The sequence below is a fragment of the Budorcas taxicolor genome, chromosome X (genome assembly GCF_023091745.1).
Source record: "Budorcas taxicolor isolate Tak-1 chromosome X, Takin1.1, whole genome shotgun sequence".
Taxonomy (NCBI): Eukaryota; Metazoa; Chordata; class Mammalia; order Artiodactyla; family Bovidae; genus Budorcas; species Budorcas taxicolor.
Window position 1 is genome coordinate 104,724,589 of NC_068935.1, and position 13,513 is coordinate 104,738,101.

Consider the following 13,513-nt stretch of genomic DNA (forward strand, 5'->3'; position numbering starts at 1 on the left):
TATTGGATCCCATGCTCTGGGAAAGTCAGCCACCACATTGTGAGGACACTCAAGCAGCCCTGTAGAGTGACCCACAGTGAGAAGAATTTCAATACTCAAGCATTTCAACTGCATCAACTTCCCAGCCATGTGAATGAGCTGTATGCAGTGGTCCCCAACCTTTTTGACCCCAGCGACTGGCTTTGTGGAAGACAAATTTTCCATGGACCAGGGGATAGGGGCATGGTTTTGGGATGATCCAAGTGCATTGCATTTATTGTGCAGTTTATTTCCATCATTATTACATCAGCTCCACTTCCGATCATCGGGCATTAGACCCCGGAGGTTGGGAACCCCTGCTGTATGGGAGGGCCGCATTCCCAGCTGACATATAAGTGCAACCTCATGAGAGATCTTGAGTCAAAACCATGCAAATGAGCCGCTCTTGAATCTCTGACCCACAGAAACCAGGAGCAAAACAATTTTTGTTATTGTAAGTCACTAAGCTTTGGCTTCCCTGGTGGCTCAGATGGTAAAGAATCTGTCTGCAATGGGGGAGACCCAGGTTCGATCCCTGGGTCAGGAAGATTCCCTGGAGAAGGGCATGGCAACCCACTCCAGTATTCTTGCCTGGAGAATTCCATGGACAGAGGAGCCTGGTGGGCTACCGTCCATGGGGTCACAGAGTCAGACATGACTGAGTGACTAACACTTCCACTTTCTAAGCTTTGGAGTGATTTGTTCTACTACCTTAGATATAGGCCATAACGTCAAAACAGAAGCCCAATCATTAATGTTCTGGACATGTGGCCCTTCCCTCTCTTATTTATACCTTTTCTCTTTCTCTTTCAGGAAGCCACTCTGTTTAGGAAGGAATTTATGTCCTTCATCTGGGTTTTCTTTATAATATATACATGCTTATGCCCTGGTCTATATATGTGCAATAGAGCATAGCGGCTAATAGAATCAGCTTTGGAGAGAGCGTGCCTTAGTTTAATTCCTGCTCTGCCATTTACTACAGGTATGACCTTGGACATATGGTCTAACCTTCATGTGCTTTCATTTTCTAACATTTACAGAGGAAATAATAATAGTGCCTATGTCGTAGCCTTGTTTCCAGTGTTTAGCACAAGGCCTGCTACATAGGAAGAATGCCAAAAACAGTGGTTTTGTTGTTAATGTTATTCTTTCCACTATTACTAATAGTAGTAGTATTCTGATGGTGCTCTGTTGACTGTGTAGTTTCACACCCCATTCTCTCTCTAGACTGTGAGCTTCCTCAAGGCACTGTCTTGATGCCATTTTTCTTTGCCTCTTTGGCTTCTCTGCAGCATTCCTGGTAAAGACCAGACAACCCATGTGGATCTGAGCAGGGCTGCCTATGACCTACTGTAGGCAAATTGAAGGCCAGATACTTGAGCCACGGGGGAGTAGAACAAAGATATTATGTGTAGTCCAAGAACACGTTCAAAGAAAATGGGGTAGAGCCAGGAATTAGGGCAGTAGTTAAGGCAAGAGATTGCCCCCCGGATATGTGGAGGGTGGGATAGTCCCAGTCAAGTTGTCCAGGTTCCTGCACGGGAGCATCTACTTTTCTCTTAATGGAGAAATCCCAAGTTCTCCTCAGTAAAAGGTTCTCACATTTGCTGGCAAGGGTGGTGCCTTGGACAAGTCTCCTAAACTCACTAAGCCTTGGTCTTTCCATCTGTTGGCTGAGGATAATAATCACTCTTAAGGCTCAAGAATGCTGAGGGTTAAACGTGATCAAGGTGGTAAAGCGCTTAGTGAGGAAAAGCCCAGTAAATGTTGACCACTCTTTGCTTGGTGAAAGTCTTAGTGAATATAGTTTTTCATTTGCTGGTGTCTTGATGCCAAAGAATGTGAATGATTCTCAAGCTTTTCTGCCTCATTTGCAGAAAGAACCAAGACGCACATGCACGTGCATGCACGCGCATACACACACACAACCTTCCTTCTGTAAGAGGTTAACTATTGTGACCAGTACAATTAGCCCCTTTCCATCTGATAACAATGCCATCTGAGGAATTCACAACCATTAATTAGAGGCACCCGGCAATCTTAGGCGAGAGGAAAATTAGCACTCAGATTCCACCCGCGTCTGCACCGAGTTGCTCCGGGTAACCTCGGTCACAGAGCCCGGGACCGAGCAGGACCAGAACAGGATGGAGCCTGCCAGCCACCAGCGCCTCCACACTGCCTCTCCCCTCTTCTCAGGCTCCAGGGGGCTGACTGGAGGCCCTGCAGTTGTAAGTTCATTATTAAATCATTTCTCACAGAAAGAAGAAAAGGACTCGAAGCTCCGCACACCGTGGTTTTTAAAATGCTGGTCTCTCTTCAATAGAAATTGAATTCACTGATGTAGCCCTGGGAAAAGCCAGCTCCTTCCTCCCCTCCAAATGACTCTTTCAGGGTAATATAGCAGTTAAACCTTCAGGTACATAATAGCACGCCGGTCTATTAGCCGAGGCGATTTTATTCTCCAGCTTGCAGCTTCTTGCCTGACAGTTGTCACCTAGACAACCATGTCTCCATGAACTCCAGAGGAGACTGGGGGGTGTCCTCTGAGGAGACAGTCAGCCTGATACATCAAATCTTCTGGTGCGAAGGAACCATTCTTGGCTTTGCGATGTGGAACACACTAAATAATGCATGCAACTGTTGTCTATTCATCTTTTCCATCGCCACCACCGCAGGCCCCTCCTTGCCCGTGACCTTGAAATGCTCCCTCAGCTTCAGGCCTTCCCATTCTCCTGCTATCAGCAAATCTGGTTTGGTGTGAGTGTGTGTGTGTGTGTGTGTGTGTGGTTAACAACTTTCCAAGCTTGCAGCATCCTAGCTATGCTTTTTATTTTCAAACAAAAGAACTGCAAAGGCAGAGAGTTCTCTGTACCAACGGGTAAGGAATCTAATCAGACAAGCCCTGGCAGCTCCCCGTGACTTAATGAGGAGGGAGCCATGGTGGTCATGGTCAGTCCCTGCCGGGGAAGGGCTGAGACCCAAGTCAGAGAAGAGAGAGCTTCCCCTCCTGGTGTCAAACAACAGGCAGCACAAAGCCGAGGAAATCCAGCAGCAAGCAGAACCAGGTGGCAAGTATAGGACAAAGGGCCCAAGTCACACTTTTGTCACACCAGGAATCAGTGTGGCATAGGGATTATGGGCATAAGTCACCAACTGTGGGCCCTTCCAGGATTAGGAAGAGAAAGTCTGGCAGGCCTGTGGAGGCAGCCTTGAGGTATACAGTGAGCTCAGCACACTTTGAACATCACAAGCAAGAGCCTAGTGACTCATGAGGTGTGTACATGTGTGCTCTTGGGGAATCCATCCTAACTGACAAATCCTGAATGCCTATGTGTTTTCCTGAGCACTCTTCTGGACCCTGGGGATAAACTAACCAGCCAAAGTTCCCTGCCTCCTGGAGCATCCACAGGAGTAGAGTACATGCTGCTAAACATTATTTTTAGATCATCAAATGGTCAGTTAAGTGTTTCCTGGAAGTGCTTGCAAGACGAAGAGTGTGGGGGAAGAATGCTGATCTTAATATATTAGTCCATTCTGGCAACCCACTCCAGTATTCTTGCCTGGAGAATCCTGTGAACAGAGGAGCCTGGTGGGCTACAGCCCATGGGGTCGCAAAGAGTTGGACACAACTGAGCAACTAACACACACACACACACACACACACACACACACACACACACACACACACACACATACAAACATCACACATGCCAAACAAAGCAAGCTGTCTTGTGAGTTCTTAACCTGGGTCATCATGGCTACCAAGGCTTTACAGCTTAGACCCAGGTCTTGTCTTTTCCAGTCATAGTGGGCACACTGCTGGCCCAGGGGCCCTGTGTATGGGAATCACTCAAGGCTGCACTGGAGCCAGCTCACGCCGTCTCATGAGGACTAACTGCATGGATCTCTTCCCAACCCTGTGTTTAGTGACATCACATTGCTAGCTTGAAATCAGTCATGGTGGGAATATCTACACAATGGACATCCCCTACCCCACGCCCGAGGTCAGGGGCGGCGGCTGAGAGGAGCTACCCCATGTCCAAGGTAAGGAGCAGCAGCTGCACTTTGCTGGAGCAGCCGTGAAGAGACACCCCACATCCAAGGTAAGAGAAACCCAAGTAAGATGGTAGGCACTGAGAGAGGGCATCAGAGGACAGACAGACTGAAACCACAATCACAGACAACAGGCCAATCTGATCACATGGACCACAGCCTTGTCTAACTCAATGAAACTAAGCCATGCCATGTGAGGCCACCCAAGATGGACAGGTCATGGTGGAGAGGTCTGACAGAATGTGGTCCACTGGAGAAGGGAATGGCAAACCACTTCAGTATTCTTGCCTTGAGAACCCCATGAACAGTATGAAAAGGCAAAATGATAGGATACTGAAAGAGGAACTCCCCAGGTCAGTAGGTGCCCAATATGCTAATGGAGATCAGTGGAGAAATAACTCCAGAAAGAATGAAGGGATGGAGCAAAAGCAAAAACAACACCTAGTTGTGAAAGGGACTGGTGATAGAAGCATGGTTCGATGCTGTAAAGAGGAACCTGGAATGCTAGGTCCATGAATCAAGGCAAATTGGAAGTGGTCAAACAGGAGACAACAAGAGTGAACATCAACATTCTAGGAATCAGCAAACTAAGATGGACTGGAATGGGTGAATTTAACTCAGATGACCATATATCTACCACTGTGGGCAGGAATCCCTTAGAAGAAATGGAGCAGCCATCATAGTCCACAAAAGAGTCCAAAATGCAGTACTTGGATGCAATCTCAAAAATGACAGAATGATCTCTGTTCGTTTCCAAGGGAAACCATTCAATATCACAGTAATCCAAGCCTATGTCCCAGTAATCCAAGCCTATGCCCAGTAACGCTTAAGAAGATGAAGTTGAACAGTTCCATGAAGACCTACAAGACCTTCTAGAACTAACACCCAAAAAAGATGTCCTTTTCATTATAGGGGACTGGAAAGCAAAAGTAGGAAGTCAAGAAACACCTGGCGTAAGAGGCAAATTTGGCCTTGGAGTACAGAATGAAGCAGGGCAAAGGCTAATGGAGTTCTGCCAAGAGAACTCTGGGTCATAGCAAACACCCTCTTCCAACAACACAAAAGAAGATTTTACACATGGACATCACCAGATGATCGACACCGAAGTCAGATTGATTATATTCTTTGCAGCCAAAGATGGAGAAGCTCTATACAGTCAGCAAGAAGAAGACCGGGAGCTGACTGCAGCTCAGATCATGAACTCCTTATTGCCAAATTCAGACTGAAATTGAAGAAAGTGGAGAAAACCACTAGACCATTCAGGTATGACCTAATCAAATCCCTTATGACTATACAGTGGAAGTGAGAAATAGATTTAAGGGACTAGATCTGATATACAGAGTGCCTGATGAACTATGGATGGAGGTTCGTGACATTGTGCAGGAGACAGGAGTCAAGACCATCCCCAAGAAAAAGAAATGCAAAAAAAGTAAAATGGTTGTCTGAGGAGGCCTTACAAATAGCTATGAAAAGAAGGGAAGTGAAAAGCAAAGGAGAAAAGGAAAGATATACCCATTTGAATGCAGAGTTCTAAAGAATAGCAAGGAGAGATAAGAAAGCCTTCCTCAGCCATCAATGCAAAGAAATAGAGGAAAACAACACAATAGGAAAGACTAGAGATCTCTTCAAGAAAATTAGAGATACCAAGGGAACATTTCATGCAAAGATGGGCTCGAAAAAGGACAGAAATGGTATGGACCTAACACAAGCAGAAGATATTAAGAAGAGGTGGCAAGAAAACACAGAAGAGCTGTACAAAAAAATCTTCATGACCCAGATAATCACGATGGTGTGATCACTAATCTAGAGCCAGACATCCTGGAATGTGAAGTCAAGTGGGCCTTAGGAAGCATCACTAGGAACAAAGCTAATGGAGGTGATGGAATTCCAGTTGAGCTATTTCAAATCCTTAAAGACAGTGCTGTGAAAGTGTTGCACTCAATATGCCAGCAAATTTGGAAAACTCAGCAGTGGCCACAGGACTGGAAAAGGTCAGTTTTCATTCCAATCCCAAAGAAAGGCAATGCCAAAGAATGCTTAAACTACTGCACAGTTGCACTCATCTCACACACTAGTAAAGTAATGCTCAAAATTCTCCAAGTCAGGCTTCAGCAATACGTGAACCATGAACTTCCAGATGTTCAAGCTGGATTTAGAAAAGGCAGAGGGACCAGAGATCAAATTGTCAACATCCGATGGATCATCAAAAAAGCAAGAGAGTTCCAGAAAAACATCTATTTCTGCTTTATTGACTGTGCCAAAGCCTTTGACTGTGTGGATCACAATAAACTGTGGGAAATTCTGAAAGAGATGGGAATACCAGACCACCTGACCTGCCTCTTGAGAAACCTATATGCCTGTCAGGAAGCCACAGTTAGAACTGGAGATGGAACAACAGACTGGTTCCAAATAGGAAAAGGAGTACATCAAGGCCGTATATTGTCACTCTGCTTATTTAACTTATATGCAGAGTACATCATGAGAAATGCTGGGCTGGAAGAAGCACAAGCTGGAATCAAGATTGCTGGAAGAAATATCAATAACCTCAGATATGCAGATGACACCACCCTTATGGCAGAAAGTGAAGAGGAACTAAAGAGCCTCTTGATGAAAGTGAAAGTGGAGAGTGAAAAAGTTGGCTTAAAGCTCAACATTCAGAAAATGAAGATCATGGCATCCGGTCCCATCACTTCATGGGAAATAGATGGGGAAACAGTGGAAAGAGTGTCAGACTTTATTTTTCTGGGCTCCAAAATCACTGCAGATGGTGACTGCAGCCATGAAATTAAAAGATGCTTACTCCTTGGAAGGAAAGTTATGATCTAGATAGCATATTCAAAAGCAGAGACATTACTTTGTCAACAAAGGTCCATCTAGTCAAGGCTATGGTTTTTCCAGTTGTCATGTATGGATGTGAGAGTTGGACTATAAAGAAAGCTGAGCACAAAGAATTGATGCTTTTGAACTGTGGTGTTGGAGAAGACTCTTGACAGTCCCTTGGACTGCAAGGAGATCCAACCAGTCCATCCTAAAGGAGATCAGTCCTGGGTGTTCATTGGAAGGACTGATGCTGAAGCTAAAACTCCAATAATTTGGCCACCTGATGTGAAGAGCTGACTCATTTGAAAAGACCCTGATGCTGGGAAAGATTGAGGGCAGGAGGAGAAGGGGACGACAGAGGATGAGATTTTTGGATGGTATCACCGACTCAATGGACATGGATTTGGGTGAACTATGGGAGTTGGTGATGGACATGGAAGCCTGGCATGCTGTAGTTCATGGGGTCGCAAAGAGTCAGATATGACTGAGTGACTGAACTGAACTGAACTGGACATCCACTATATATTGAGGCCTATGGTTTTTGTTTGTCAGTTTGTTTGGTAAAAAGCTGGTTTATCAGCCTACTTCTAGATCCACCCCTCCCTCAGGTCCCGCACATTGTGCTTGGTCCCTGATATTTGGGTAGGATAACACCATCCTCCCCAACACATGACCTGAGTGTTCTCAGTCAGACTGCTCCATCCTCTTGGTCACATCAGATATGCATGTGGCCCACAACAGTCCAATCAAAACCTTCCTCAGGATTTTAACCAGAGCTGTCAGGAAAGATGCTCTTCTCCCCTGAGACCATGAGGAATAAGGATCATGTAAGCCTAGAGCTGCCACCTTTTCCAATCTCTTCTCAGCCAGCCAGACAATAGGGCCAACACCGAAGAGAGCAGAAGCAAGAGGCAGACAGAAGGCAGAGCCCAGACAGCATTGCTTGTGTACCTGGAGCTAATACTACTTTCTGCTGTTGTTGTTCTTAAGCTAAGTTGAGCAGGGATTTTGTCACTTGGAACCAAAAGAATCCTAATTCCAATATATTGTCTTCCCTCAGACCCTCCCCCTGCATAAACTGGCTCAGCAATTAAGCCAAGCGTAGCAGATGATGTCAGTGTCCTGCTCCTGTCACCTTGGCACTCACTGACCCAATGTAGCTTAACACCCTCTTACTGTAAGTAATGAGATCCTCCCAGCCCATAGGTGGGAGAGACTAGAGTCTCTCTCTTACCTCTGGGAGGTAACTCCTAGAGGGGTAGCCCTAAGCCAGTAACCAATAGGAGGTGGTGGACAGATATCCCAGCTTCTCTGGCCCCCAGGTGGGACCTGGAGGTTTATTCCACACCATCTCCTTGAGATCCCCAGTGGGGCTGTCACCTACAGTGGTAACCTGTTTTGACACTGTAAGTTGGTTTCCTCCTCGTCCCTGTCTCACTTCTCCACCCCTTAGTGATACATCCTGGAATCACTTCCCATGAAAACTACAGGCACCCAAACCTTTGTTACAGAGTCAGCTTCTGGGGGAATCCAATCTAGAGGAATAGACCATTGCCCCCAAATTAAATAAATATAACCAACGATGACTACAACCCAAACCATTTTGTCCTTCTCTTTCTAATAGTCAACATTTGTGGTTTCTCAGCCAAGGTTGCACTGTGTTTCATGCTTACCCAATGCCTGGCTACAGAGTGAGTTTGCAAATGAGGAAAGAAAATCCCTGTTCACAGCTGAAAGTGGGAGTCATATTCCTGCTTTTTGGCCCTTATCCCAAACTCTAATTTGGGTTTGGTCTACATTTGGTTTTGGCTGTGAAATAATAAAGTCTGGACACTCCCTGAGGTTCTCTCTGGGGCACCAGTGAATGCGGAGCAAAGCTTTTACTGGTTTTTCTGTTGTGGGGAAGTTGACCTGGGAAGCTGAAGATTACCATCACTTGAAAACAGCTCCTTCCCTTCTGCCTGGTTGGTTCACACTTACTACAGGCTGGGAGATACCTTAATTAAGAAACCCATACTTGTCAGGGCAGTGGGGCCTGGAGTGACCTTTTCTCAAAGAGAGAGGCTGACTCTCTGGGTGTGTGAAAGTTCAGAGTGCACTTGCTCACAAAGTCAGCCAGCCACACCCAACCTTCCATGGAAGAAGGCGAGAAAATACCTGTTCCAAGCACTAGGCTGTCAAGCTTTACAACTCTTGATGCCTAGATACCGGTGTTTTTCCAAAGTCTTGGTTTGGGAGTAATTTCCTAACACATTACAGCTTCTTTGAACTGGGCATGCCTCTGACGATGGTAAATAGGTAGGGTGGGACTAATCGAATAAATTTAACTGAAAGACTTCACGATACAAGATGAAAGAGTCCAAATGTAAATGGCTGAGCCTAATGCTTTCAGGAATTAAGGATCTTTTTTTTTTAAGATTTTTTTTTTCTGATTTAAAGTCTTTATTGAATTTGTTACAATATTGCTTCTGTTTTATGTTTTTCGTTTTTGGCCCAGAGGCACGTGGGATCTTAGTTCCCAGACCAGGGATCAAACCCATACCCCCTGCACTGGAAGGCGAAGTCCTAGCCACTGGACCACCAGGGAAGTCCCGGAATTAAGGATCTTTAAGGAGCAAATTTCAGAGGAGCAGTGTGGCACAGGGGAAAACCTGAACTTGGAGTGTGAGTACCTGCATGTGAATTCTAGCTGCCCTTACCAAGCCGGCTGGCGGCATGTATAATGGTTATAAATACAGACTCTGGAGTCACACTACCTCAGCTGATATTCCAGCTCCACTGCTTACTAGCTGTGTGACTATGGGAAAGCTAAGTAACCTCTCTGGGCTCAATTCCTTCCTCAGTGAAGCAGGGATCATAATAGTACTTGGCTTATAGGACTGATCCAAGCATGAAGTGAATTAATATCTCTTAAGGGTCTAGAAGGCTGCCTGACACCACCTAGTAAGCACCAACCTTTGGTCACAGGCTCTCTGGGCCTCAGTGTTCTCATCTGTAAATGGAGGATTCCTACCTGGCTGATATTGTAGGGTTTTATTAGGACAAAATGACGCAATGTTATTGAAAGGGAAAACGTGGTAAATCATATACATTTAGGTTGTGATTAAATCAGTTCAAGCTTTTGTGGCCAACCATCCTCCCCTATGGAGAAGGCAATGGCACCCCACTCCAGTACTCTTGCCTGGAAAATCCCATGGACGGAGGAGCCTGGTGGGCTGCAGTCCATGGAGTCGCTAAGAGTCGGACACGACTGAGCTAATTCACTTTCACTTTTCACTTTAATGCATTGGAGAAGGAAATGGCAACCCACTCCAGTGTTCTTGCCTGGAGAATCCCAGGGACAGGGAAGCCTGATGGGCTTCCGCCTATGGGGTCGCACAGAGTCAGACACAACTGAAGTGACTTAGCAGCAGCAGCAGCATCCTCCCCTAAAGACGGGGGCTGAGCATTGAGAGGCTGGGTTAGTCTTGACTTCCAGGGAAGGAAACAAGAGCTCAGGGAAATACACCCTCCCCTCTACAAGAGTTGGACATATGGCTAGCAGCTGGGATTTATGCAAAGCATTCTTCAAATTAGTCCAAAAGCCCCACTGTTTGGTTATTGCCCCCAGTGCAACTGTAAAACCACAGCTCACAACTGCCAGCAGGTTGTTACATCCCCAGCCTGTGCTCACCCCAGCCCCCTCTCCACTGCCTTGCCATGGCCACTCCAAGTTCCCTCGCCCCAGAGCCACCTGCGTGTCCTCTGGTTAACTCAATCTGCTGTCAGAAAGGAGGAAGTAATTAAATGGGGGACATGTCAGTCCCACCACAGGCCCTGGAAAAGTCAATAAAATTTAGTCACCCGAGTGGGAGCTGATTTTTAACCACTCTACTATAAACCATGACATGCACAAAAGATGTCAGCTTCAGGCCACATAGTAACCAAGCCCAGAAACTCGGGTGCTCAGCACGGCTTTCCTTCTGTGGGGCAGAAGGAAAGAAAATGAAGTACTATTTACTCCAGTGAAATGTGATGTGAAAAAATGAAGGGAAAACATCTTGTTTCCCCCATAATTCTATACCCTGGAGCAATGAAGGGGAGGGACACCGCAGTGGTGGAGGGCAGACAAATGGAAAACAAGACAGGATAAAATATTATTACCAGACAGGTAACCGTGTCGGGCTCTGGGAGACTGTGCATGAGAAAGCCGGCTAGCAGACAGCAGATGAATTCACAAGTTTGTTGCTTGCTTCCTATTTCAGAACCCTCTGCCCTCTGTTTCTCTGCTCCAGTATCTGATGGATTTTCTCTGTAGCCACAGGGCTCCATCCGAGAGGGGTTGTGGAGGACAGGTGTGGAGGGGAGAACCAGAGCACGTGAGAACCAAGATGCTATTTGACCTACTCCATCTGCCTGCCTGGCCCTCTTCCCATTGGTTCTTTTTTGCTTTGTAAATAATGAAATTTCCACAAAATCAACTTCACTGGCCACTTAGTAAGAAATCTGACCTACAACCTAGTAGGATCAGCATCCAGATCTGGCCAAGAGTGTTCAGAGGTGGAGTGGTATGGGGATGGGGAGGAAATGGTCTACACAAAGGTTTTCTTTTCCCAGAGCAGAGACATCACAACAGACCCAGAGTCACAGAGATATGCTGAATCACTTTTCCCACAGTCTTGGCTCTCCCTGCAAATGGGCCTAGGAACCCTTTTGTTACATTTCTTTTTTCCCCACAAATGTCAAAGGTGACTTTTTTTTTAAACAATTTCAATAAAATACTAAAGGCAAAATGCAGAGTATCATACAAGGCACAAATGCCTCAAAGTTAGTACTTAAACATTTATTAAACACTTACTACTATTTTTAATCTTCACAACTTTCCTGGGCAGTAGGTTCTAATAGCATCAGACTTATTTTGGAGAAGAGAAGACTGAGCCCCAGAACAATTAAGAAACATGCCCAAGGCCATGTAGCTGGACAGTGGTAGAGATAAGATTGGAACAATCATTAAATATCTCCTGTCTGCTCTCTATGCTAACAATTGCTGACATTTTTCTAGTTCTGAGCAGATCCCCAAACCCTTTCATTTACACAGTCTCACTGGATACTCACACACACATATCTTGAGGCAGGAGTTCTTGCCTCTAAGTTAGAGATGAGGAAATGGAAATTTAGAAGAATTAAGTGATTCTCACAGTATTAAAGAGGTAGAATGTGAACAGCAGAACTCAAATACACTTACTGGTCTTCTCACCATACCCCTGCCATCTCAGAATACTAAGTCTTTACATATGGCTAGCTCTCATCGCAGAAGGCAATGGCACCCCACTCCAGTGCTCTTGCCTGGAAACTCCCATGGACAGAGGAGCCTGGTAGGCTGCAGTCCATGGGGTCGCTGACAGTTGGACACAACTCAGTGACTTCACTTTCACTTTTCACTTTCATGCATTGGAGAAGGAAATGGCAACCCACTCCATTATTCCTGCCTGGAGAATCCCAGGGACAAGGGAGCCTGGTGGGCTCCCGTCTATGGGGTCGCACAGAGTCGGACACGACTGAAGCGACTTAGCAGCAGTAGCAGCAGCTCTCATCAGCCCTAGGAAAATCTTCAGGCTTGCTCCACAGGAAGTACCCCCTTCCCCTGCTCTAGGAAGCAGGTGTGATGGCTTCTTCACTGACTACCTCCATCCTACTGGTAATACATGGTATCACTATATCTATGGGGGCACCATTCACATGGTAGGTGTGGTAGATTTATCATTTTATTAAGATAATTTTCCAGTAGATGGCAGTAATGTGTCTTGAGGAAGGGGTGGGCACATTTTCCTAATTCATGCAGAGGCAATGTAAAGGCTAGTGGGACCCCTGATGATGTCCATTTTAAATTCTTCTCACTCATAATGTTAAGGTGGTATTGATCCATCCATCCTCTTCTAGTGCTTTTTAAGACCTAAAGTAGAAGATGCTCTCTGCAAGAATTCATTTATTAATATTTTACAGAATGGTTATCAGATATGTACAATGGGACAGATATTATACAAGGTGGACCCACGACAATGGCTAACTAAGGAAACATGGTCCCACCTCTCTTATTGAAGTTCAGTAAGGGAGTATGAAAGGCACAAGAGGTTGGTCCACTGTAATTGGCCTATCCTTCCTCTCTGGCTTTCCTCTATTCTATAAATTGTAAAAGCTAACCAGAAACAACAACTTAACAGTTTAAGACTCTTTTGCAGCTAGAAGATGCCATGTGATGCAGTCCTGGCCATGAGATATAAATGGTAGTCAGTTCATCCTCATTTTTCTTCTCTCATGCTCATGTTTTCCTTTCTCTCTGGTTGGAATACAGATACTTATGCCTGAGAAGCTGTGGTCATCTTATAAACATGAGAACTGAATATACTTGCTTTAGATAGCAGAGGAAGAAGAGAAAAGGAGTCTGTGTCCTGTGTGGCATGATTGAGCCACTTGACCTTTGCTGGATGTATTGTCTTATTTATGGGAGATACATAAACCCGCATGTATCTAAACTGCAATCAGACAAGTTTTCTATTACTTGCAGCTGAACACTACCTTAACTAATACAGGGAGATAGACATAAAGCAATATAAAATATAAATATATAATTACAAATACCAAT